This window comes from Oncorhynchus masou, chromosome 31 (assembly GCF_036934945.1).
Source record: "Oncorhynchus masou masou isolate Uvic2021 chromosome 31, UVic_Omas_1.1, whole genome shotgun sequence".
Taxonomy (NCBI): domain Eukaryota; kingdom Metazoa; phylum Chordata; class Actinopteri; order Salmoniformes; family Salmonidae; genus Oncorhynchus; species Oncorhynchus masou.
Genome location: NC_088242.1, coordinates 17,383,491 through 17,409,362, shown reverse-complemented (window position 1 = coordinate 17,409,362; position 25,872 = coordinate 17,383,491). Strand labels below are relative to the sequence as shown.

The following is a 25,872-nucleotide window of genomic DNA, read 5'->3' as shown; positions in this document are numbered from 1 at the left end:
AGTACTACACCTGCACCTGTCTACGACACAAGTTGTTCTGCTTACACAAGCACATCCAATGCTCGCATCAGTAATTCTACATTTGTTGTTAGTCCAGCTAGCATGGACACTAACAGTTGTGAATCTGATGCAGCCGAAGAGCTACTGACCCTTACCCGGGCAAGCACCGAACAACAGACAGGGACGTTGGACCATCGAAGAGGAGCAAATATGAGAACTACATTCATTTGGGATTCACTTATATTGGGAGTAGGGCCTTTCCTCAGCCACGGTGTGTTATATGTGCAAAAGTACTACCTCACAACTCGGTGAAACCTTCACTCTTACACAGACATTTAGAAACAAAACATGGCAATTTGAAAAATAAGGAATGGGAGTTTGAGTGAGAATTAAGATGACTTTCGAGTAGTAAGGCATGTATACAAGCAACATATACCATTATTAAGAAGGGCTCGAAGCGTCTTATATGGTTAGCTACCAAGTGGCTAGGACAGGCAAGCCCCATGCTATTATGGAGGACTTCATTCTTCCTACTGCCGCAGATATGGCTGTGACAATGCTGGGGGAAAAGGCCAAAAAACTATACAGACAATGACATCATCAAACAACACAGGATGAGTCAACAGACTTGAAGGGCCTGGCACAGCTCCTGGTATATGTCCGTTACGTTTATGGGGTGCTCAATTAAGGAAGACATCCTCTTCTGCAACCCACTGGAAACCAGGACAACAGGAGAGGATATTTTTAAAGTACTGGACAGCTTTGTGACATCAAATGGACTTTGGTGGTCAAGATGTGTTGGTGTCTGTACTGATGACGCAAAAGCCATAACAGGGAGACATAGTGGAGTGGTAATGCCATGAAAGTAGTTGCTCCCAATGCCACTTGGCTACACTGCAGCATCCACTGAGAGGCTCTTGCTGCCAAGGGCATGCCTGACAGCTTGAAATACGTTTTGGACACTACAGTGAAAATGGTTCATTTTGTTAAAGCAAGGCGCCTGAACTCTTATGTATTTTCTGCACTATGCAATGATATGGGCAGCGACCATGTAATGATTTTACAACATACAGAGGTGCGCTGGTTATGAAGGGCAAAGTATTGACACATGTTTTTGACTGAGAGACAAGCTTTTAAAGTTTTCTTTACTGACCATCATTTTCACTTGTCTGACCATATGCACGATGACGAGTTTCTCACACGACTGGCCTATCTGGGTGATGCTTTTTCTCACCTGAATGATCTGAATCTAGGATTACAGGGGCTCTCCGCAGCAATATTTAATGTGCGGGACAAAATTGAGGCTATGATTAAGGAGATGGAGCTCTTCTCTGTCTGCATTAACAAGGACAACACATAGCTCTTTCAATCATCGTATGATTTTTGTGTGCAAATGAACTCAAGCTTACGGACAATGTCAAATGTGATATAGGGAAGCACCTGAGTGAGTTGGGTGCGCAATTATGCAGGTACTTTCCTGACACGGATGACACAAACAACTGGATTCATTATCCCTTTTATGCCCTGCCTCCAGTCCACTTACCGATATCTGAACAAGACAGCCTCATCGAAATTGCAACAAGCGGTTCTGTGAAAATTTCATCAGAAACCACAGCCAGATTTCTGGATTGGGCTGCGCTCAGAGCATCCTGCCTTGGCAAATCGCTCTATTAAGACACTGATGCCCTTTGCCACCACGTACTTATGTGAGAGTGGATTCTCAGCACCTCATTAGCATGAAACTACAGGCACAGACTGTGTGTGGAAAATGAGTCTCTCTCAAATACAACCCGACATTGCAGAGTAATGTGCATCCAATCAAGCACTCCATTCTCGTTAACCTGTGGTGAGTTATTCACAATTCTTGATTAACAAATAAGGTTTAAAATGTAAAATGGTTAAATAGAGAACAAAATGATTGATTATTATTATGTTATTATTTGTGCCCTGGTCCTATAAGAGCTCTTTGTCCCTTCCCACAAGCCGGGTTGTGACAAAAACTCACACTCATTCTTAAGTTTAATAAATGTATTGTATAGTGTGTGTGTGTGTGTGTGTGTGTGTGTGTGTGTGTGTGTGTGTGTCAGGCTTACAGTGGCTTGCGAAAGTATTCAGCCCCTTGGCATTTTTCCTATTTTGTTGCCTTATATCCTGGAATTAAAATATATATTTATTTATTTATTTATTTTTTGGGGGGGGTTGTATCATTTGATTTACACAACAATTTGAAAATGCAAAATATGTTTTATTGTGAAAGAAACAACAAATAAGACAAAAAAACAGAAAACTTGAGCGAGCATAACTATTCACCCCCCAAAGTCAAAACTTTGTAGAGCCACCTTTTGCAGCAATTACAGCTGCAAGTCTCTTGGGGTATGGCTCTATAAGCTTAGCACATCTAGCCACTGGGATTTTTGCCAATTCTTCAAGGCAAAACGACTCCAGATCCTTCAAGTTGGATGGGTTCCACTGGTGTACAGCAGTCTTTAAGTCATACCACAGATTCTCAATTGGATTGAGATCTGGGCTTTGACTAGGCCATTCCAAGACATTTAAATGTTTCCCCTTAAACCCCTAGAGTGTTGCTTTAGCAGTATGCTTATGGTCATTGTCCTGCTGGGAGGTGAACCTCCGTCCCAGTCTCAAATCTCTGAAAGACTGAAACAGGTTTCCCTCAAGAATATCCCTGTATTTAATGCCCTCCATCATTCCATCAATTCTGACTAATTCCTAAGTCCCTGCCGATGAAAAACATCCCCACATCATGATGCTGCCACCACCCTGCTTCACTGTAGGGATGGTATTCTCGGTGTGATGAGAGGTGTTGTGTTTGCGCCAGACATAGCTATTCCTTGATGGCCAGAAAGCTTTTGCAGCTCCTTCAGGGTTATCTTTGGTCTCTTTTATGCCTCTCTGATTAATGCCCTCCTTGCCTGGTCCCTGAATTTTGGTGGGCAGACCTCTCTTGGTAGGTTTGTTGTGGTTGATTTTTTTTAATAATGGTGCTCCGTGGGATGTTCAAAGTTTCAGATATGTATTTATAACCCAACCCTGATCTGTACTTCTCCACAACTTTGTCCCTGACCTGTTTGGAGAGCTCATTGGTCTTCATGGTGCCGCTTGATTGATGGTGCCTCTTGCTTAGTGGTGTTGCAGACTCTGGGGCCTTTCAGAACAGGTGAATATATACTGAGATCATGTGACACTTAAATAAAGTCCACCTGTGTGCAATCTAACTAATTATGTGACTCCTGAAGGTAATTGGTTGCACCAGATCTTATTTAGTTGCTTCATAGCAAAGGGGGTGAATACATGCACCACTTATCCTTTTTTTCACTTTACCCATTTGTACTATTTTGTGTTTGTTCATTACATGAAATCCAAATCAAAATCTATTTAAATTACAGGTTGTAATGCAACAAAATATGAAAAACGCCAAGGGGGATGAATACTTCTGCAAGGCACTGTACAATGATACCAAACCAACATTGGAGAGTACGCTGACCCTGGTGCTAGAGGGGGTACACAGCTGGAGGTTGAATGTTTGAAGTGGTACGGGACTATAAAATGTTTGGGAACTACTGCCCTCGACTTCTGCTGCCCTATGACCTTTCAACCTCTCCTGCACAGAAGGCCATAACACAGAGCACTTCTTTTGACATAGGTCAGGACTGATGGTCTCATTGTTGGAGAGCACTTCAACAATGAGCACAAGTCCTTCACATCTATTCTATAGTCAGTGAGTGCACTCAAACAAAAGCAAAACATTTCCTTATTTCTCTCTCTCTTCTTTTCATTCTCGCTCTGTCTCTTTCCCTCCCTATCCACATTGCTAATTGGGTGTAATGAAATTAACTGTGGGCTAACTGGGGCATCTCTGCCACTGATTGGTCAACCCCCATATAAAGACAATGCAAATCCTAGGCACCAGATGTGAGTTTCATACTTATAATTGCCATATTATAATAGACAGGGGAGGGAAATACATAGGAACATTGAAGTCATACCTCTGGGCACATATATATGAGAGAGAGAGAGAGAGAGCGAGAGAGAGAGAGAGAGAGAGAGAGAGAGAGAGAGAGAGAGAGAGAGAGAGAGAGAGAGAGAGAGAGAGAGAGAGAGAGAGAGAGAGAGAGGTGCTATACACTCTTGCGCCATATGTTCTTTTTTGCCGTCTTTGCAAAAATCACAGGTGGAAATCTTCAAAGCAGGGGCAATGTCTTCACACCCAACCAACCTGACTCTTCCAGGCAGGTGGTGCTGACTTCATGGCTCAGTTGAAGTCATGCCCTGTGGAGTGCATGCTTAGTGAACCACTGTGCAACACACCCGTCCACCAATCTACCCTCAATGTGCGAGACATGGGTTCAAGTAGTATTTGAAATCTTCCAAATACTCTAGCTATGCTTAATTTAGCTTACCTGGCTGATGCAATGGAAGCAAGGGTATAGTCCCAGAAGGGCTCTCCCGGCAGGCTTAAGCAAATGCTCAAAGTATGTGACATATTTAAAATACTATTTGAACGGATGGTCTTCAGCACTGTGGGTCCACCCTCCATTCCTCCACCTCTCTACCCCTGCTATGGCTCACTTCCCTGTGGCTGCAGGGTGATGCCTGCCTCTAGAACAGCATAGTGGGAGTCCCAGCCAGGAACTGATAGACAGGCCCCACTGTCTTAGTAGAGCTTCCCATCAAATAAGGCCCTTGTCCCCCTACCAGCTGCACATTGTTCCCCTGGCAAACTGCCTTGGCTCTGGTAGCTGTGTGTTTCACACAGACACGCACGCATTGCCAGCTGACTTTGTGAACTCCGCTCGGAACTGAATTCAGGTTCTGGTCAGCCATTTTGTTAGAACCCCTTCTTCTTTTTTTACAATGCCGCTTCACTTATTCTACGTCCAGTTGTTTGATTTGTAGTCCAAGGCTTAAATATCCAGCATCAATCAGCTTCTCTCTCTTTCATTTTTCATAATAAATTCTCAATTTTTTCATCCATTGTTAAAGAGATATGTGGACTGATTATGTGCCATCACAACATCAATGGATAATTTACAGTCAGTTCAGTTAGTCTGGGAAGGCAATCATTTAGTGACTATCAATCCAATCCAGAACAACTTCCTAATGTTCTCTTCTCTGATCTATTGTTCTTTATTATGGAGCCAACAGATGTGGAGTGAGTGTTTTACTGGAATTGTGTGTTAGGATTGGGCGATAAGGAAAAATATCATATCACAATATGTTTCTAATTTTGGACGTTCTGATGGTATTTGATGATATTTGTGGGGGGTTTTAATAATAAAAGTTCTAGATTTACTTTATGAGTAGTGCATGACCCTAGGGTGGAAGCACATAACATTGGGGTTTTCTCCAATCAATAAAATTTTCAGCATTTCCTGCATTCATTTCAGGTCATTTCCACTCTACCATGTAGGGCTGCACAATATAGGTAGTAAATCTAGGCCTTATCTAGGTCTCTAGGATTATTCTAATTCAGTAGTTAGAATATAATAGTCGGCACTTTGAATACAATGTTCTTTGACATGACAACGAATGGAAAAGCCAGGGAAGAATTGTGACAGGGTCGGAACTAAGAACCTAAGTGTTCGTGAGTCAGTGTTTCCTAGGGGACCCGATAATCTTTGGCTAAATTAAATGTTTTCTCTTACTTCATGTACCTAACAAATTCATGCTCTGCCGATTCCTCTCTGATTTCAAAGATACTATTGGACTTAGGTTGTATTAGCTAGCTATGTTTGCTTGCTCTGACTCAGCTAGCTTGATAGCCAGGTAACTAGTGATTATCATTAGAGGCTAACACAATGTATTTTAGTCACCACATTCTGAGAACAAACAAACTTGCTGTTTGTAGACAAACTAATAGAACGCTTGTAGATTTATATTAAGAAGTGGAAAGCAACATCATTGTTATCAACATCTTGTTGCATCTGCTGCATTGACCATGTAGACACAAGTGAACTGTCTTGAATAGGAGCATGGCTGGACTGAGAGACTGCCTAGAATAGGAGCATGGCTGGACTGACAGACTGTCTGGAATTGGAGCATGGCTGGACTGACAGACTGTCTAGAATAGGAGCATGGCTGGACTGACACTGTCTGGAATTGGAGCATGGCTGGACTGACAGACTGTCTAGAATAGGAGCATTGCTGGACTGACAGACTGTCTGGAATTGGAGCATGGCTGGACTGAGAGACTGCCTAGAATAGGAGCATGGCTGGACTGACAGACTGTCTGGAATTGGAGCATGGCTGGACTGACAGACTGTCTAGAATAGGAGCATGGCTGGACTGACACTGTCTGGAATTGGAGCATGGCTGGACTGACAGACTGTCTAGAATAGGAGCATTGCTGGACTGACAGACTGTCTGGAATTGGAGCATGGCTGGACTGACAGACTGTCTAGAATAGGAGCATTGCTGGACTGACAGACTGTCTGGAATTGGAGCATGGCTGGACTGACAGACTGTCTGGAATTGGAGCATGGCTGGACTGACAGACTGTCTGGAATTGGAGCATGGCTGGACTGACAGACTGTCTAGAATAGGAGCATTGCTGGACTGACAGACTGTCTGGAATTGGAGCATGGCTGGGCTGACATACTGCCTGGGCTAGAGGTTCTTAGACTCTTAGAAAAAAGGGTTCCAAAAGGCTTCTCGGCTGTCCCCATAGGAGAACCATTTTTGGTTCCAGGTAGAATTCTTTTTGGTTCAAATTATAACTCTTTTGGCTTCCCTGTAGAACCCTCTTGTAGAACCCATTACAGAAATCTCTGTTTCTAGGGAGAAATGTTCACTCCTGCCACCTTTTGAAGAACTCTCTCTCTCTCTACTCTATATGTTCAACTGACATGCAATGCCAAGCAGGAGAGTCTAACTGTCCCTATCTACCTCACTATGTAGAGTTGATACGTACAGGCAATGTAAGAAAGATCAAACACGAAGCACATGCACCCTAAACAGTTGGGCTGACAAAATACTCTAAGATCACACTAATATCTACTGTACTGGTTTCCTGGTTTCTACTGGTTTCCAATACGTCTACACAACACAACATCCAGTAATCTGCAGGTCCAGGGTAGGTACATTCACTAAACTGATTAAAGAAAGATAGACACCCGCACGCAGTTGTTGCTCCCAAGGTTTTTTCGGACAGTCATTTCTCGTGTTGCAGAAAACAACTAAAATACCACTGAGCCATTTGGTATTTCACTGTATTTATGCCACTGTATCTGTTTGCACTGTGACATACTGTATTTTCAGTAGAGTAAAGATGTCCCCAATTCAAGAATGAATCTCATATAAGGGAAAAGGGAAAATCAAGCCACTATATTAAGACGGTTTTGGATTTACTGAGATGCGTTCCAAATGGAACCCTATTCCCTTTATAGGGCACTACTTTTGACCAGGGCCAATAGCAAACTAGTGCACTATAAAGGGAACAGGGTCGAAGACTGAGAGAATATTTCCCTAGAGGAATTCATACAAGAAGCAAAGTGATTTTGTTAGGGTCCCCATTAGCCGACACTAATGGCGACAGCTAGTCGTACTGGGGTCCGGCATATAAAGAAAAATACATTCCACACAAAATACTTTAACATTAACATGTACTGTGCACTACCAGCTCTCAAGGTCTTACATCAGAATTAAACGTTCATCCATGTTTCTCAAACATAACATTTCATAACAAGGTTAAGTTTAGGTATCAACTCAGACTTTTTAAGGTTATGGTTAGGTTTGGGCATTAACTCTGAATTCTTAAGGTTAGACATTAACTCTGAATTGATTAAGGTTAGACATCAACTCTGAATTCTTAAGGTTAGACATTAACTCTGAATTGATTAAGGTTAGACATCAACTCTGAATTCTTAAGGTTAGACATTAACTCTGAATTCTTAAGGTTAGACATTAACTCTGAATTGATTAAGGTTAGACATCAACTCTGAATTCTTAAGGTTAGACATCAACTCTGAATTCTAAAGGTTAGACATCAACTCTGAATTCTAAAGGTTAGACATTAACTCTGAATTCTAAAGGTTAGACATTAACTCTGAATTCTTAAGGTTAGACATCAACTCTGAATTCTAAAGGTTAGACATTAACTCTGAATTCTTAAGGTTAGACATCAACTCTGAATTCTTAAGGTTAGACATCAACTCTGAATTCTAAAGGTTAGACATCAACTCTGAATTCTAAAGGTTAGACATTGAATTTAAAGGTTAGACATTAACTCTGAATTCTTAAGGTTAGACATCAACTCTGAATTCTTAAGGTTAGACATCAACTCTGAATTCTAAAGGTTAGACATCAACTCTGAATTCTTAAGGTTAGACATCAACTCTGAATTCTAAAGGTTAGACATTAACTCTGAATTGATTAAGGTTAGACATTAACTCTGAATTCTTAAGGTTAGACATTAACTCTGAATTGATTAAGGTTAGACATTAACTCTGAATTCTTAAGGTTAGACATTAACTCTGAATTGATTAAGGTTAGACATCAACTCTGAATTCTAAAGGTTAGACATTAACTCTGAATGGTCAACATGATTTTGAAAAGAAACACACCTGTCTATATAAGGTCCCACAGTTGACAGCGCATGTCAGAGCAGAAACTATACCATGATGTCTAAAGAACTCTCCGTAGATCTCCTAGATAGATTTGGGATGAGGCATATTTCTGGGGAAGGGTATGAAACTATTTCTAGACTGTTGAAATTTTCCAAGAACAGTGGTCTCCATCATTGTGTAATTTAAAACTATGGAACTACCTAGACTCTGCCTGGATCTGGCCGTCCGACCAAACTGAGCAACAGGGCAAGAAGGACCTTGGTCAGGGAGGTGACCAAAAACCCAATGACCACTCTGACAGAACTACAGAGCTTTAATCAGCTTTAATATTGCAAATAGATTGGGGCTTCTATCAATGTAATTGTCTGCATCATTTCCAATCCCCATTTATATATTTTTTATAAATATATATGTGATTATATGTGACCCGATTGAGGAAACTAGTTGTATGTTGCAAGTCACAACTTCACAGGAGAGCAGTTTGAACATAAACTTTTTTTAAATCAAAATGTGTTTTTTGGCAGAAATGCCTTCTCGAATATGTGAACTTTCATGTGCCTTAATATCAAACTAGTATGCCATCTGTAAATATGACTAAAATTGTTAAATTACGGGCCTAGTTGGTTTAGCAAGAGAAAAGGACAGCAACCCGCTAGCCATGATTGGCTAAGATATGAGCTGGACATGCCAAGAGATGAGTTTGGATTGGTCTGCCATATAGCACGTCTGTCTATTGGAGCTGGTCAGTATGTCTTGGTAATCGTGTCGAACAAGGCTTTTTTTTAAATGCATCACATAGTAAAAATGTATAAACCTAATGTCAAGTTACTGTACTGTTGGCTAGATAATGTTAGCTGGCTGGCTTGCTAGCTAACATTATGTGTATGCTCTACAGTTTCTGGAGGCCTGAGTTTTGAAATCAGTGGAATTTCAGTATGATAGCTAAGGAGATGGAGAAAACACCTGTCTGGATTACATCTTCAAACTAAGGACAAACATGCATGGCATCAGACAGAAGACTTGTCCAGCCATGATGTAAGATAGTCTAGCTAGCTACATTTTCATATATTACATGTTTCTAATTTTGACAGAAAGTGGTTTCATTTCAAGTGTACTGTTAGCTAGCTAATGTTAGTTGGCTGGGTCGCTAGCTAACGTTATGTGTATGATCTTTTTCTTTTTCTTTGTATCTCAGACACGTTTGATTGACTAGTTATAGCCATTGAACCTGGTTGGCTAGCTACCTGCAGATTAATGCAGGGTAGTAATGTCATGAGTTGTGATTACGGTCCATTGTTTAGCTATAACTAGCTACATGTCTTAACAAAAGACTCCAATATGCAAGTATCCATTTCAATAGAATCTCACTGCAACTGCTGATAGATGTAATAGCTGGCAAATCCGCTCTGGCTATCTACTCCGATTTCAGACCACGGGTAAGATAGTCTAGCTAGCTAAATTGTCATATATTGTGCGTTTATAATTTTGACATAAAGTATTTTCATTTCAAGTTAAAGTGTACTGTTAGCTTGCTAACATTAGCTGGCTGGCTCGCTAACTAACGTTATATCATGCGTTGGGATTCATTGTTTACCTAGCTTGCTATCTCGCTACATTTCTTAACAAAAGACTCATCTTAGGGTGCCAGAGCAAAGAATAACTGGTTAATTTTTGAACGCTCAACAGCCGTTGAATATGTCCAATGTCAGTAAACATCGGCAACAAAGCGTAATTACATTTTTTGCCAGCAGCATAGTTACAGTCACCAACTCTCTGGATGACATGAAAACAGCCTAACCAGCTCTGCTAGGGTAAGTAAAATGGTCAGAGTGGGTTGTTCACTCATTATGTGTCTGGAAGTAGCTAACCAATGTTAGCCAGTTTGGCTGCTTGACTGTCATTGTGAGGTCAGAGCTCTCGGATCAATCCTACTTATTAGCCTGAGCATCCAGTGTGCGCTCAGAAAGTGAAATGCTCTGAATATATGAACGGACAATCTGACAGCACAGTTACAGTCACCAACGCTCTGGATAACATGAAAACAGCCTAACCAGTTCTGCAAGGGTAAGTAAATGGTCAGAGTGGGGTGTTCTCTCTCTCTTAGATGTCTGGAGGTGGCTGGCAAGTTAGTACAGAACGCTCGGATCAACACTTAAAGAGATGGGTGGGGCTAAGGCTTAAGAGGGTGTGAACAATGCTGAATGGGTGTAGACAAAGCAGGGCTCTCCAATAGTAGTACCAAAACATTGAAAGACGATTTTCTCAAAAGCGAGTTTACAAGTTGATCAAATTTCAAAGCAGAATTACTTTCCCATTGTTTCCTCAAATGCAGTTTATGATATACCATTTTGTAGCTCTGGGTCTCTACTTCTATCCAATGTAAAAATTAAAATGTTGCTACAAAAGACCGAATCCAGGTGGTGAGTGACATATATATATTCCTGGAGTTTGCAAAAAGGCATAAGGCAAAAGCTGCTGTGGTGTAACTAGACTAACTATTAGACTAACTATTTTGCCTGAATGCAAAGTGCTGTCTGGAGAAAACCAGGCACAGCTTATCAACCATCTAACACCATTCCTACCGTAAAGCATGGGGGTGGCAACATCCTGGTATGGGGATGCTTTTCAGCAGATAGAGAGACTGGTAATGGAAAAATGAATCTAGCCCAAACAGGAAAATCATTGATTAGAACCTGCTTCAAAGTGCAACACACTACAGAACAATGACCCCAAGTGTGAGTGACCCAGTGAATGTCCAGACTTGAATTCCATTGAAAATCTCTGGAGTTTGAGTTTGAGAAAATCTGCAAGGAAGAATGGGAAGAATGGGAGAAAAGCCCCAAATCCAGATGTGCAAAGCTGGTATAGACAAACCTAAAATCACTCAAATCTGTAATCGCCGCAAAAGGTGCTTCCACAAAGTATTGACTCAGGTATGTGAATACTTACGTAATTGAGATATTTCTGTATTACATTTTTTTATAAACTAGCAAACATTTCTAAAAACACGTTTTCACTTTGTCATTTCACTTTGCCAATTTCTATTTTGCACTGTTTATCAAAAGAGTTGGAAAAACGTGTCAATAATCAACTGACTGGCTTTCTTGATGTCGATAGAATTCTCTCTGGTATACAATCTGGTTTCCGCTCAGGTTATGGATGTGTCACTGCAACCTTAAAGATCCTAAATTATGTCACAATTGCCCTTGATTCTAAGCAATGTTGTGCTGCTATTTTTATTGACTTGGCCAAAGTGTTTGATAAGGTAGACCATTCTATTCTTATGGGCCGGCTAAGGAGTATTGGTGTCTCTGAGGGGTCTCTGCTCCTTAGCCGACACATCACTGCACTCTATACTCCTCTGTAAACTGGGCATCTCTGCATACCAGTAGCAAGACCCACTGGTTGATCCTTATTTATAAAAAGTTCTTAGGCTTCACTCCCCCCTGTCTGAGATACCTACTGCAGCCCTCATCATCCACATACAACACCGTTCTGTCAGTCACATTATGTTAAAGGTCCCCAAAGCACACACATCCCTGGGTCACTTTTCGGTTCACTGCAACTAGCGACTGGAACGAGCTGCAAAAGACACTGAAACTGGACAGTTTTATCTCAATCTCTTCATTCAAAGACTCAGTCATGGACCCTCTTACTGACAGTTGTGGCTGCTTCACGTGATTTATTGTTGTCTCTACCTTCTTGCCCTTTGTGTTGTTGTCTGTGTCCAATAATGTTTGTACCATGTTTTGTGCTGCTACCACTGGAGCCACTGTGCTTCTACACCTGCATTGCTTGCTGTTTGGGATTGTAGGCTGCATTTCTGCACAGCACTTTGTGACATCAGCTGATGTAAGAAGGGCTTAATAAATACATTTAATTGATTGATTGTGGTGCAGCCATGCTGTGATGCTACCATGTTGTTGTCAAGTTGTGTTGCTACCATGCTGTGTTGTCATGTGTTGCTGCAATGCTATGTTGTTGTCTTATAGGTCTCTCTTTGTGTAGTGTTGTGGTGTCTCTCTTGTTGTGATGTATGTTTATTTACAACAGGATGCCTTTTGGTAGGCCATCATTGTAAATAAGAATTTGTTCTTAACTGACTTGCCTAGTTAAATAAAGGTTCAATTAAAAAATAAAAACATTAAGGAGTATTGTGTGCAGATGAGTGAGCAAAAACATATTTAATCCATTTTGAATACAGGCTTTAACACAACAAAATGTGGAATAAGTCAAGGGGTGTGAATACTTTCTGAAGGCACTACATGTTCACTCATTAATGTTTGTGATTAATTCCATCTATGTGAGACTATATGTGAAGGCTTTTTTCAGTCCCCTGCCTCATTCTCTACTCTGTTATCTATACCCAGGGGACTCAGTATGCCTTGGCCTTAATTGCAGGATTAAATATCTACTTTCCCTTTGGCTTCTCCACGTCGCCACACTTTGTAAGTAAGCCTTTACTAAATGGTATGATGTTATTTAATTAACTGCATAGCTTAAGGAAATTAAATTTAAAGTAAAAAAAAAGACACTGAAAACGATCAAGAGAAAAGAGAACTACGAGGCAGGCATCAATATTACGGTGTGTGTGTGTGTGTGTGTGTGTGTGTGTGTGTGTGTGCGTGCTTGCGTGTGTGTGTGGGAGGGTGGGGGTGGGAGTGTTAGTGTGTGTGTGGGTTCACATTTGCATGTGTACCTGTGTTTGGCGTGCTTGTGTGCATGTTTGTGTGTGTATGTGTGTTACACGAGTGTATGCACTGGTGTTTGTGCATGTGTGTGTGTGTGTGCGTGTGTGTGTGTGTGTGTGTGTGTGTGTGTGTGTGTGTGCGTGCATGTGTTTGTGCGTGTGTGTGTGTGTGTGTGTGTGTGTGTGAGTAGTTGTTGTATTGCAACACGACTACTGCCTCTGTGATATATATATTGCAGTGCATATTCCAGCTTTACACACACACACACACACACACACACACACACACACACACACACACACACACACACACACACACACACACACACACACACACACACACACACACACACACACACACACACACACACACACACAATCACACAGACACACACAAACACACGCTCACACACGTGCACAAACACACACAAACATGCATACAATTGCTGCTTTGGGGGGTTTATCAGTTTCATTTATTTAATGTTTAAGCATTTATTTTTCTATTAACTTAAGCCTGTCGTGTAGGCTAAGCAGGTGACCAAACTGACATGGAAGTTCATGTTTGTTTTTACTGTGTGGAATTGATAGACCAAAAACCGAACACCTTGAAAGTCTGATTGGCAGCTGTAGACCAGCTATAGACCCTTCTGGCTTTGAATCTGATGATAGTAACTTTGCTGAGGAAAAATTGACTTAATATGCCTGTGATATGTAGTTGTCCCACAGAGCTATCTTAAGATGAATGCACTAACTGTAAGTCTCTCTGGATAAGAGTGTGTGCTAAATGCTCTTATCCATGCGATTATGACTCAAATGTAAAATGTCCAAACCACTGAACCGCATTAGTGATGTAATGCAATAACATGATATGGAAGAATGTTAAAGACATACGTTTATATAATATTGAGGGTTTCAGGGCTTTGGGAATTTTTTCTTTTTTTTCTTCATTGATGCAACACTCTTATATTTATTAGTACTTTTAGTAGTTCTAAAAATTCACATTTGGAGAAAAGTAACCAAAGAAAAGTGAATAAAATAAATGTGAACCAAAGAAATGTGAATCAAAGACAAGTGAATCAAAGAAAAGTGAATCAAAGAAAAGTGAATCATAGAAAAGTGAACCATAGAAAAGTGAACAAAAGAAAAGTGAATCAAAGACAAGTGAACCAAAGAAAAGTGAACCAAAGAAAAGTGAATCAAAGAAAAGTGAATCAAAGAAAAGTGAATCAAAGAAAAGTGAATCAAAGAAAAGTGAACCAAAGAAAAGTGAATCAAAGAAATGTGAAAAAAAGTGAATCGAAGAAATGTGAATCAACTGAATCAAAACATTTTGGGAAAATGCCATCTTTCGAGCACAGGTCAGAAGAACCATCTGTAAAAGTATTGTCATTAAAAAGCAATGAACATGATTTACAAATGTGTTTTACAATATGTCTGGGGAGAGGGGAGAGGAAGAGGAATATAATGAGAGAGAGCAACCAGGAGAGCAACCAGCTCATTACGATGACACATATAGACTCTGTAGGGATTATGTATTTCATTTCACTGCCTCTTCATGCATTTCAGTCTCTTGTTTCTCCTCTGCCAGGACACTTCAGGGAGATGGAGAGACATTTAGTCAGTCAATAACTGAAGATTCTGGGCTAGAGACGGGCAGGTACACACGATTGTGCACACTTGCATGTACGCACGCACACACACACACGAGAGTACAAACAAATGTGTACACACGCACGCACACACAAACACACGCACCCAGGGATTCTTAGGGATTCTCCAATTAGCTTCTATCACGCCCTAGCCTGGCCACAATGAGCTACACTGCTGCTTCTCCTCCTCTTCTCCGTTCTCAAACATGGCCGCTCCCTCTATCACACACTGGACACACTGTCAGGGTGTGGAGACCTAAGACTTGGCATGGTGCTTCACATCAGGGGTACAGCAGGAAACAATCGCTCCTGGGGATCTAGCCACTGTCTGTGGTGTCGCTGTGTCAACATCTCACCTTGGTTGAAATCCTATTTGTTTTGAGAGAGTCAAGGCAAGAAGGGCCTTCTATGCCATCAAAAGGAACATAACATTTGACACCCCAATTAGGATCTGGCTAAAAATACTTTAGCCAGTTATAGAACCCGTTGCTCGTTATTGTTGTGAGTTCTGGGGTCCGCTCACCAACGAATAATTCACAAAATGGGACAAACACCCAATTTATAATCTGCGTGCAGAATTGTGCAAAAACATCCTCCATGTACAATGTAAAACACCAATGCATGCAGAGCAGAATGAGGACTATACCCACTACTTATCAAAATCCAGAAAATAGACATTCAATTCCACAACCACCTAAAGTAAAGCGATGCCCAAACCTTCATTCACAAAGCCCCAAACTGCAAGACCTAGAGAACAGCCCCCTCAGCCAGCTGGTTCTGGGGCTCTTTTCACAAACACAAACAGAACCCAGTGATCCCCAAGATAGCTACACAATTAGACCTGACCAATTCATGAGAAAACAAACATAATTACTTGTTACATTGGAAAGATTCAACCAAAAAACAGAGCAAGTTGGAATGCTACCTTACCCTAAACAGAGAGTACACAGTGGCAGAATATCTGACCATGTGACTGACCTAAAACAAAGAAGAACCTTGACTATATACAGACTCAGTGAGGATAGTCTTGCTATTGAGAAAGGCCACCGTAGGAAGACCTGGCTCTCGAGAGAAGACAGGCTATGTGCACACTGCCCACAAAATGAGGTGGAAACTGAGCTGCACTTCCTAACCTCCTGCCAAATGTATGACCATATTAGAGACAAATATTCCCCTCAAATTTCACAAACGCACAAAGAATTTGAACACAAATCAAATTTTGACAAACACTCGTATCTGTTTCGCGAAATACCGCAGTGAGCAATCCCAGTAGCAACACTGCCAGAAAACCAGTGGGTCAGAAACACCACTGTAAATATAACCTATATTTATCAGCCTATTCATTCACCCCACCCCTGTCATATATACATTCTACTATTTGCACATTGTCAATACACTGTACAGAGCTAATAATATATACACTTATTAACATTATTCTCTTGAAACCTTTTGTCTGTGTAATGTTTACTGTTAATGTCTAAGCGTTATGGTTTTTGTTTTGTTTTATTCTCTTAGTTGGTTTTTGTTGTTGATGTTGATTTGTTAGCTTTTTCCACTTACTGGCAATGTAAATATGCAAATATGTAAATATGTCTGCCATGCCAATGAAGACACTTTGAATTTAATTGAATTAAGAGAGAGAGGCGAGAGAGGAAGAGAGGGAGAATAAGAAAGACTGAAGAGAGAGATGATGATGTTGATGATGATGATGATTCAACAGACTGCCTGATGGGAGATGCACTCTCTGGCTCTAACTCATCCAAGAGCCATCACACAAATGTCCCCTTGAGTCAAATGTGGAGCACTTTCTATCTCTCTGTCTTTTTCACTTCCCCACTCTCTCTCTCTCCCTCTACCCCATCACACACTCTCTTTCTCTCAATTCAATTCAATTCAAAGAGGCTTCTCTCTCCCCCCCCCCTCCCCCTCTACTTCAGTCTCTCCTTCTTTTCCCAAACAGGGCACCATTACTCATCTGACCGCCTCTTTACCAGTCACACGCACAGTCAGTTGTCATCTCCCTCCACCGGACAAATACACACACACTTCCTCATTCTCCTAGCCCCCCAACAGGGCCCAACCAAGCAAAGGGAATGTGTGGTCTCCTCTTGTGCCTGTAGTGGGAACCAGGCCGTGTCCGGTGTGGAGGGAGATGAGAGATCAGTGTGTGTATGTGTGTGTGTGTGTGTGTGTGTGTGTGTGTGTGTGTGTGTGTGTGTGTGTGTGTGTGTGTGTGTGTGTGTGTGTGTGTGTGTGTGTGTGTGTGTGTGTGTGTGTGTGTGCGTGCGTGCGTGTCTGGTGCTGCTAAGTAAGATACAGAGTGGTACACCAGGGGGTGAGAGAGAGAGAATAAGAGCAAAGACCTGAAGCACACCAATAGGAGAAGAGAGAGATGAGAAGATGGCACCAATCAGTCTGTCACTCCTACCTGGGGTCAGTATTCAACTGGGTCCCTTGGAGACAGAGGGGAACATGTATAGAGATCTGCATCTGCCAAGCCATCCCCTCTGTTCTGTTCTGCTCCGATACTGTCAGACAGCCACACACACAATCTCAGAGTGACTTCGGCAAAGGGACAGGCCACAACACACCGCCTGAGAGGCACCGACAGGGACCCACAGCCCTGCAGTTCAGTGTATATCTCCATCTCGCTCCCTATTTCTCTCCTTCTGCCTGCCTCTATCTCCCTCTATTTTTCTATCTCTCTAGTTCTCTCCCTCACTCTAGTTCTCACCCTCTCTCTAGTTCTCTCTCTCTCTCTTTCTACCTCTCTCTAGTTCTCTCCCTCACTCTAGTTCTCACCCTCTCTCTAGTTCTCTCTCTCTCTTTCTACCTCTCTAGTTCTCTCCCGCTTGTTCTCTCCCTCTATCTCTTTCAATCTCTCTCTATCTGTCTCTCTCTCTGCCTGCCCCCTCTCTATTTCTCTTTCTCAATCTCTCTATCCCTTGTGCTCTCTATTTCCTTCTTTCACTGTCTCCCTCTCCATCCTTCTCTTTCCATCTCTCTTTTTATTTCTGTCTCTCATTATTTCTGTCTTTATATTTTTCTCTTTCTCAATCTCTCTATCCCTCCCTCTCCATTTCCTTATTACTCTGTCTCTCCCCACCCCCCTCTCTCTAATTCCTTTTCTCTGTCTCTCTCCATCTCCCTCTCTCTCTATTTCCTTTTCTCTGTCTCTCTCCCTCTCTCTCGCAGCAGCAGCCTGTTTAGTTACAGTACAATATGTTTTTTTGGGGAAATGATTTGCTTTCCTTCCATTCCCCTTCATCTTGCTTTCCATCTCTTCCCTTCCCCTTCTCCCTATCTCTCTTTCTCTTGTTCTCACTTTCTCTTTCTTTCCCTCACTCCCTTTCCCTGTCTTTCTCTCTCTTTCCCTCTCTTTCTCTCTCTTTCCCTCTCTTTCTCTCTCTTTCTCTTTCCTTGCACCACAGCAAAACAACACTCTCGTATCCATTCCGCCAGTAGCTCTGAAGGTAGAGAGATTAATTGATTACAATCCCCTACATTGCTCTGCTGACTTCGATGAACAAATTGGAATAAGAGATTAGAGATACAAAAGTGGTATTAGGAGTGTTTGATGGAGCAGGAGTATCAACTAGTCCCAAATAATCATAAAGGGGTGATGTATCTGCTCATCCAGGGTGCAGGATTCCATTAACCTTTCACTGCAGTAGGCTACATAAGGGTCACATAGTGCAAGTGCTTCTTGGTGGTCGTAAAGTAATCTACATTGAAACAAATGTATACACCTTTAAAAAAAGAAGAGACCTGTACCATGTCAGATTTAGAGTTGAAATGTATTTAATTAAGAGTTTGCATCCCAATATTACACTTTAAATACATTACAGAAGACTGAAATAACAAAACCGTCTGACAAATCATTTTGATTAATTATGAAATTATGAACAATATGAATAACTGTCCACTCATGAGGCCACTAGGGAACGAGTTGGTGATTTGACTGCAGGTAAGAACTGCGAAGTGGATAGAAGAGGACTAAACCTACAAAAGGTTCCCAGCATCAATGGAAGCCCCAGCCTCCACCCCATAACGGATTGTCGACAGCTATTTCCTGTTTATCTCAAAGTGATTTTTGGTGTAAACCCAAGGATGCTCTCCTCTCTCCTCCTCCTGGTCCATCACATCTGCCTTCATCACTCCGGGGTAAGAGGATGAGAGGAGAAATGAAAAATGAAGAGTGATACCCTAGTTTATTCATTATCGTGATCCTTATCTTCCTCTTTCTTCCCCACTCTGTCTCTCTCTCTCTCTCTCTCTCTTTCTCTCTACATATGTCTTACCCTCTCTTTCTCGCTAGTTGTCTCAGATCTTGAGCCATACAGGTTCCTGGTCAAAAGCAGTGCATTACATAGGTAATAGGGTGTAATTTGAGATATATTCATTATTTTTCACTGGGCCTCATTAAAACAATGCAAACCTTTCATCAGTAACATTGTGACCGAGGGTAATGTTCCTCCTATCTGCAATAGAAATCGATAGCTGATAACATTCTAGTTCAACGAAAAATGGAAATACAAGCCAGCATGTTTATTGTTGGATAATAAATGTGTTATTCTATAGCTTTAATCCGAGTTAGATTTCTCATACAGATACTCATGCACACAAACATACTGTATATGACATGAAAGGTTGAGGGGAATGTCTAGATAAATGTTTTGCAATAAAGATGGACCAGAGCTTGAAAACGACGGTACATTATAAAATGTATTTAGAGCAGCAAAATATTAAGACGAAAATAACTACCCCATCCACTCTACAAATACATATTATATAAAATCCATTCTACACTTCATAAAACAGAGATTGGAGCAATTTGCATCCAACACCAGGCTGGCTTTATTTGAGCTGCTTCCCAAATGACACCCTATTCCCTATATAGTGCAATACTTTTGAACAGAGCCCTATGGGGCCTGATCAAAAGTAGCACTCTAAATACGGAACATGGTGCTATTTGGGACGCAGGCCTGCTTTTGTTTGTGCTAATCACCTGGGACAATGGTAAGTGCAGTTGTGACGATAACAGTGAACGGCAGGTACTGTTACGTAAGTAATGCAAACAGGATTAGATGGAGGGTGACACCACACAGCTACACAGTACTGGGAACAGAGGGAGGGAGGAGAGAGGGATAGATTCAGGGAGGGAGGGAGGAATGGAGGGAGGGTGACACCACACAGCTACACAGTACTGGGAACAGAGGGAGGGAGGAGAGAGGGATAGATTCAGGGAGGGAGGGAGGAATGGAGGGAGGGTGACACCACACAGCTACACAGTACTGGGAACAGAGGGAGGGAGGAGAGAGGGAGAGATTCAGGGAGGGAGGGGGGAGAGAGAGAAAGAGAGGGAGGGAGGGATGGAGGGAGGGTGGGAGAGAGAGAAAGAGAGGGAGCGGGGGAGGTATGGAGGGAGGGTGGGAGAGAGAGAAAGAGAGGGAGGGAGGGAGGTATGGAGGGATGGAGGGAGGGGAGAGAGAGAGAAAGAGAGGGATGGAGGGTGGGAGAAAGAGAAAGAGAGGGAGGGAGGGAGGGATGGAGGGAGGTGAGAGAGAGAGAGAGAGAAAGAGGTAGAGTGATGGAGTGAGGGAAGGATCGTGAGGGAGGGAGGGGGAGGGAGAACAATGCAACAAGTGATAGAGTGAGCGCAAAACAGAGACTAGCATTTCGCTAGACCTGCAATAACATCTGCTAAAAATGTGTATGTGACCAATAAAATGTTATTTGATTTACAATTGTGGAGAGAAAAGAGGATAATGTAATACAGGAGATTAAGGAAAGGACCTGAACATTTTTAATTGGTGCAGGTGAGAAAAGCTCCCTGTGTGTGTGCGTGTGTGTGTCTGTGAGTGTGTGTGTGTGTGTGCGTGTGTGTGTGTGTGTCTGTGATTGTGTGTGTGTGATTGTGTGTGTGTGTCTGTGAGTGTGTGTGTGTGTGTGCTCCCACCTCTCTGTGTGAGGAACGAGCAAATGCAAATGAAACCCCAGCACAGCATGTCTGGAATCAGGAAAAGGAAACTGGCTTTAAAAAAAAGTAACAAGCTTTGTCCTTGAGTCAGGCACTGTGTTGAACATCATGTCTACCATTGTGTGTGCCATTTCTCATTCATGAACCTCCTCACTGTGTGTCGTGGCTAATGCATATTCATTATTAATAAAGCTATGGATGTGTTCTGTAAAGGCTACAAGTCAGTCTAGCCAATAATTACACAAGAAAAGAGCAACTTAAATACACCTAATGCAAATAAATGAACCCCCCCCCCACACACACACACACACACACACACACACACACACACACACACACACACACACACACACACAGGAGAGAAGGATGAGGGTGTAGGAGGAGTGTTGACCCCTCTAGATAAGCAGAGTGGACTAATTGCCTTTCCTGCCATCTCAGCAGGACAGAACATCTCCCATCTACCTGCATACCTCCACCACCTACTCCTCTTCCCATCTCCCCATCTGAAGATCTGTCCCTACCTCGTCCTTCCCACCCTTCATCTTCCTCTTTCTCAACATTCATTCTTTCATCCCCTCATTTTCCTCCTCCTCCTCCCCATCCAGACCTCATCCTATTTCCTCATCCTCCCCATCCAGACCTCATCCTATTTCCTCCTCCTCCCCATCCAGACCTCATCCTATTTCCTCCTCCTCCCCATCCAGACCTCATCCTATTTCCTCCTCCTCCCCATCCAGACCTCATCATATTTCCTCCTCCTCCCCATCCAGACCTCATCCTATTTCCTCCACCTCCCCATCCAGACCTCATCCTATTTCCTCCTCCTCCCCATCCAGACCTCATCCTATTTCCTCCTCCTCCCCATCCAGACCTCATCCTATTGCCTCCTCCTCACCATCCAGACCTCATCCTATTGCCTCCTCCTCCCCATCCAGACCTCATCCTATTTCCTCCTCCTCCCCATCCAGACCTCATCCTATTTCCTCCTCCTCCCCATCCAGACCTCATCCTATTTCCTCCACCTCCCCATCCAGACCTCATCCTATTTCCTCCTCCTCCCCATCCAGACCTCATCCTATTTCCTCCTCCTCCCCATCCAGACCTCATCATATTTCCTCCTCCTCCCCATCCAGACCTCATCCTATTTCCTCCACCTCCCCATCCAGACCACATCCTATTTCCTCCTCCTCCCCATCCAGACCTCATCCTATTTCCTCCTCCTCCCCATCCAGACCTCATCCTATTTCCTCCTCCTCCCCATCCAGACCTCATCATATTTCCTCCTCCTCCCCATCCAGACCTCATCCTATTTCCTCCACCTCCCCATCCAGACCTCATCCTATTTCCTCCTCCTCCCCATCCAGACCTCATCCTATTTCCTCCTCCTCCCCATCCAGACCTCATCCTATCTCCTCCTCCCCATCCAGACCTCATCCTATTTCCTCCTCCTCCCCATCCAGACCTCATCCTATTTCCTCCTCCTCCCCATCCAGACCTCATCCTATTTCCTCCTCCTCCCCATCCAGACCTCATCCTATTTCCTCCTCCTCCCCATCCAGACCTCATCCTATTTCCTCCTCCTCCCCATCCAGACCTCATCCTATTTCCTCCTCCTCCCCATCCAGACCTCATCCTATTTCCTCCACCTCCCCATCCAGACCTCATCCTATTTCCTCCTCCTCCCCATCCAGACCTCATCCTATTTCCTCCTCCTCCCCATCCAGACCTCATCATATTTCCTCCTCCTCCCCATCCAGACCTCATCCTATTTCCTCCACCTCCCCATCCAGACCTCATCCTATCTCCTCCTCCCCATCCAGACCTCATCCTATTTCCTCCTCCTCCCCATCCAGACCTCATCCTATTTCCTCCTCCTCCCCATCCAGACCTCATCCTATTTCCTCCTCCTCCCCATCCAGACCTCATCATATTTCCTCCTCCTCCCCATCCAGACCTCATCCTATTTCCTCCACCTCCCCATCCAGACCTCATCCTATTTCCTCCTCCTCCCCATCCAGACCTCATCCTATTTCCTCCTCCTCCCCATCCAGACCTCATCCTATTGCCTCCTCCTCCCCATCCAGACCTCATCCTATTGCCTCCTCCTCCCCATCCAGACCTCATCCTATTTCCTCCTCCTCCCCATCCAGACCTCATCCTATTTCCTCCTCCTCCCCATCCAGACCTCATCCTATTTCCTCCACCTCCCCATCCAGACCTCATCCTATTTCCTCCTCCTCCCCATCCAGACCTCATCCTATTTCCTCCTCCTCCCCATCCAGACCTCATCATATTTCCTCCTCCTCCCCATCCAGACCTCATCCTATTTCCTCCACCTCCCCATCCAGACCTCATCCTATTTCCTCCTCCTCCCCATCCAGACCTCATCCTATTTCCTCCTCCTCCCCATCCAGACCTCATCCTATTTCCTCCTCCTCCCCATCCAGACCTCATCATATTTCCTCCTCCTCCCCATCCAGACCTCATCCTATTTCCTCCACCTCCCCATCCAGACCTCATCCTATTTCCTCCTCCTCCCCATCCAGACCTCATCCTATTTCCTCCTCCTCCCCATCCAGACCTCATCCTATTTCCTCCTCCTCCCCATCCAGACCTCATCCTATTTCCTCCTCCTCCCCATCCAGACCTCATCCTATTTCCTCCTCCTCCCCATCCAGACCTCATCCTATTTCCTCCTCCTCCCCATCCAGACCTCATCCTATTTCCTCCTCCTCCCCATCCAGACCTCATCCTATTTCCTCCACCTCCCCATCCAGACCTCATCCTATTTCCTCCACCTCCTTCCTCCCATCCACCTAATCCACATTGTTCTACCGACTCCCCCTCCATTCTTTCCTACATCATCTTCTTGGCATTGCTGTCCTTTCCATTCCTGAGGTAACCAAGCTGACTGAATCCAGGACACATTCATTGACCCTCTGAAAATGTGCCACCACTCCTAAATGTCTTAAACAGCTCAACCTACATACCTACATACGTTAGCTGCACACACACAGATACAGACAGACAGACAGAGAGAGAGACAGACAGACAGACAGACAGAGAGAGAGAGAGAGAGAGAGAGAGAGAGAGAGAGAGAGAGAGAGAAAGAGTATATCCAGGCCATAGTTACACCGCTATATATTGAGGAGGGTAATGCAATGCCTACACTGAATCCAACCGTGTAAAATCGACTGTTGCTGGATTGTATACAATGTAGAAAACACTGTTTGACTGTAGGGTGATGCATTCTGTCCTCATGTTACTTTTGTTTATTCGTAATGACACCATACTATACAGAGGAGGATAGTGCAATGCCTACACTGATCCAGGGCATCTCTACAGCGCACACTCCACAACGTTAGACGACTAAGGATTACGTCATCCTGAGTGTCTGGACTGTATACACAGTGTGCCTCTAAGACCATGTGACACATTGTGTACTATCCTGTATCAATGGTTAATAACATTATGGTTTTCCCCACATCTCCTAGTGGAGAATCATGACATCAATTACACGGCTATTAGTCTGAAAATAGAGAACATTTATCGCTAATGTGGCATCCCCATACCCATTCACATCCATAATCACAGTCAGGCACACACACACACTCCAATAGATCACATATAGTAGGAAATGGGGGATATATAAGAGCAATTCCCAGTAGTTGACACGTTATCTAATGGGCTATCTTCACAAGCAGGGACCAACAAGGACCTAAACGCCATTATAGGGTAGAGGGCTCCTCTCTCTCACACACACACACACACACACACACACACACACACACACACACACACACACACACACACACACACACACACACACACACACACACACACACACACACACACACACACACACACACACACACACACACACACACACACACTCCACCCAAACAGCATCCTGCCTCTATTGCTAGTCCAATGCACATTTGTCTCTCTATCACCCCCCGGGGGCAAGAGTGAGCACTACACCACAACCCTGTAATCCTGTCTTATCTGGCTGTGGCCGATGCACCACAGAGCATCTGGAGAGAGGGATAGGGATAATCTGAGGCGCCATGGAGGGAGGGAGGGAGGGAGGGAGAGAGGGAGGGAGGGAGGGAGGGAGGGAGGGAGGGAGGGAGGGAGGGAGGGAGGGAGGGAGGGAGGGAGGGAGGGAGGGAGGGAGGGAGGGAGGGAGAGAGAGAGGGAGAGAGAGAGGGAGAGAGGGAGGGAGGGAGGGAACTATGCTGAGCCAGACAAAAGAGGAATGGAGAGAGAGAGAGAGAGAGAGAGAGAGAGGGGGGGGGGGAGAGAGAGAGAGAGGGTGTAGCCAGGGGACAAATTGGGAAGAGATGGATATAGGAGGAAGGCTACAGTAATGGTTCAAGGAAAATATCATTATTGTATTGCGGCAGGTAGCTTAGCAGTTAAGAGCGTTGGTTGTCCAAAAATCGGCCAATGTGCCCTTGAACAAGGCATTTAACCCTGATTGCTAATGTAAGTCACTCTGGATAACAGCGTCTGGTAGCTGTAAAATGTAAATGTTTTGCTGCAAATTAAAATAAAATGTCTCCAATAGACAAGTTGCTCACCGCAGAACCTGGACTTGATTATGGGGAAAAGAGCTGTAAAGGACCAGAATAAATCAACATCCAATGAGCACCAAACAAAACCAAATATAAATAAAATAATTCTCCAAAAGACAACTAGTTCATCCCAGTAATTGGACTGTAAGAAGTAGAAAGAGGCCACAGGGGCCCAAAATAAAACTTGCCCCACAGAGCGTAGGAAGATGGTGACGGCATGTGGCATACATTGTGGTCCTCTGTGACTCAGTTAGTAGAGCATGGTGCTTGTACCGCCAGGACCATGGGTTTGACTCCAGCTGGGGCCACCCATAGGAACATGTATGCACACACTACTGTAAATGGCTTTGAAGAAAAGCCTCTGCTAATTGGTTTATAGAAACTGTCAGAT

At 43.5% G+C, this 25,872-nt stretch overlaps 1 protein-coding gene across 22 annotated transcripts in view; it reads right to left on the bottom strand.

Annotated features, from left to right (window-relative positions):
- LOC135523501 (neurexin-1a) overlaps positions 1 to 25,872 on the bottom strand; it is a 608,692-nt gene that overhangs the window by 218,960 nt on the left and 363,860 nt on the right. The gene's annotated exons all lie outside the window — the stretch shown is intronic.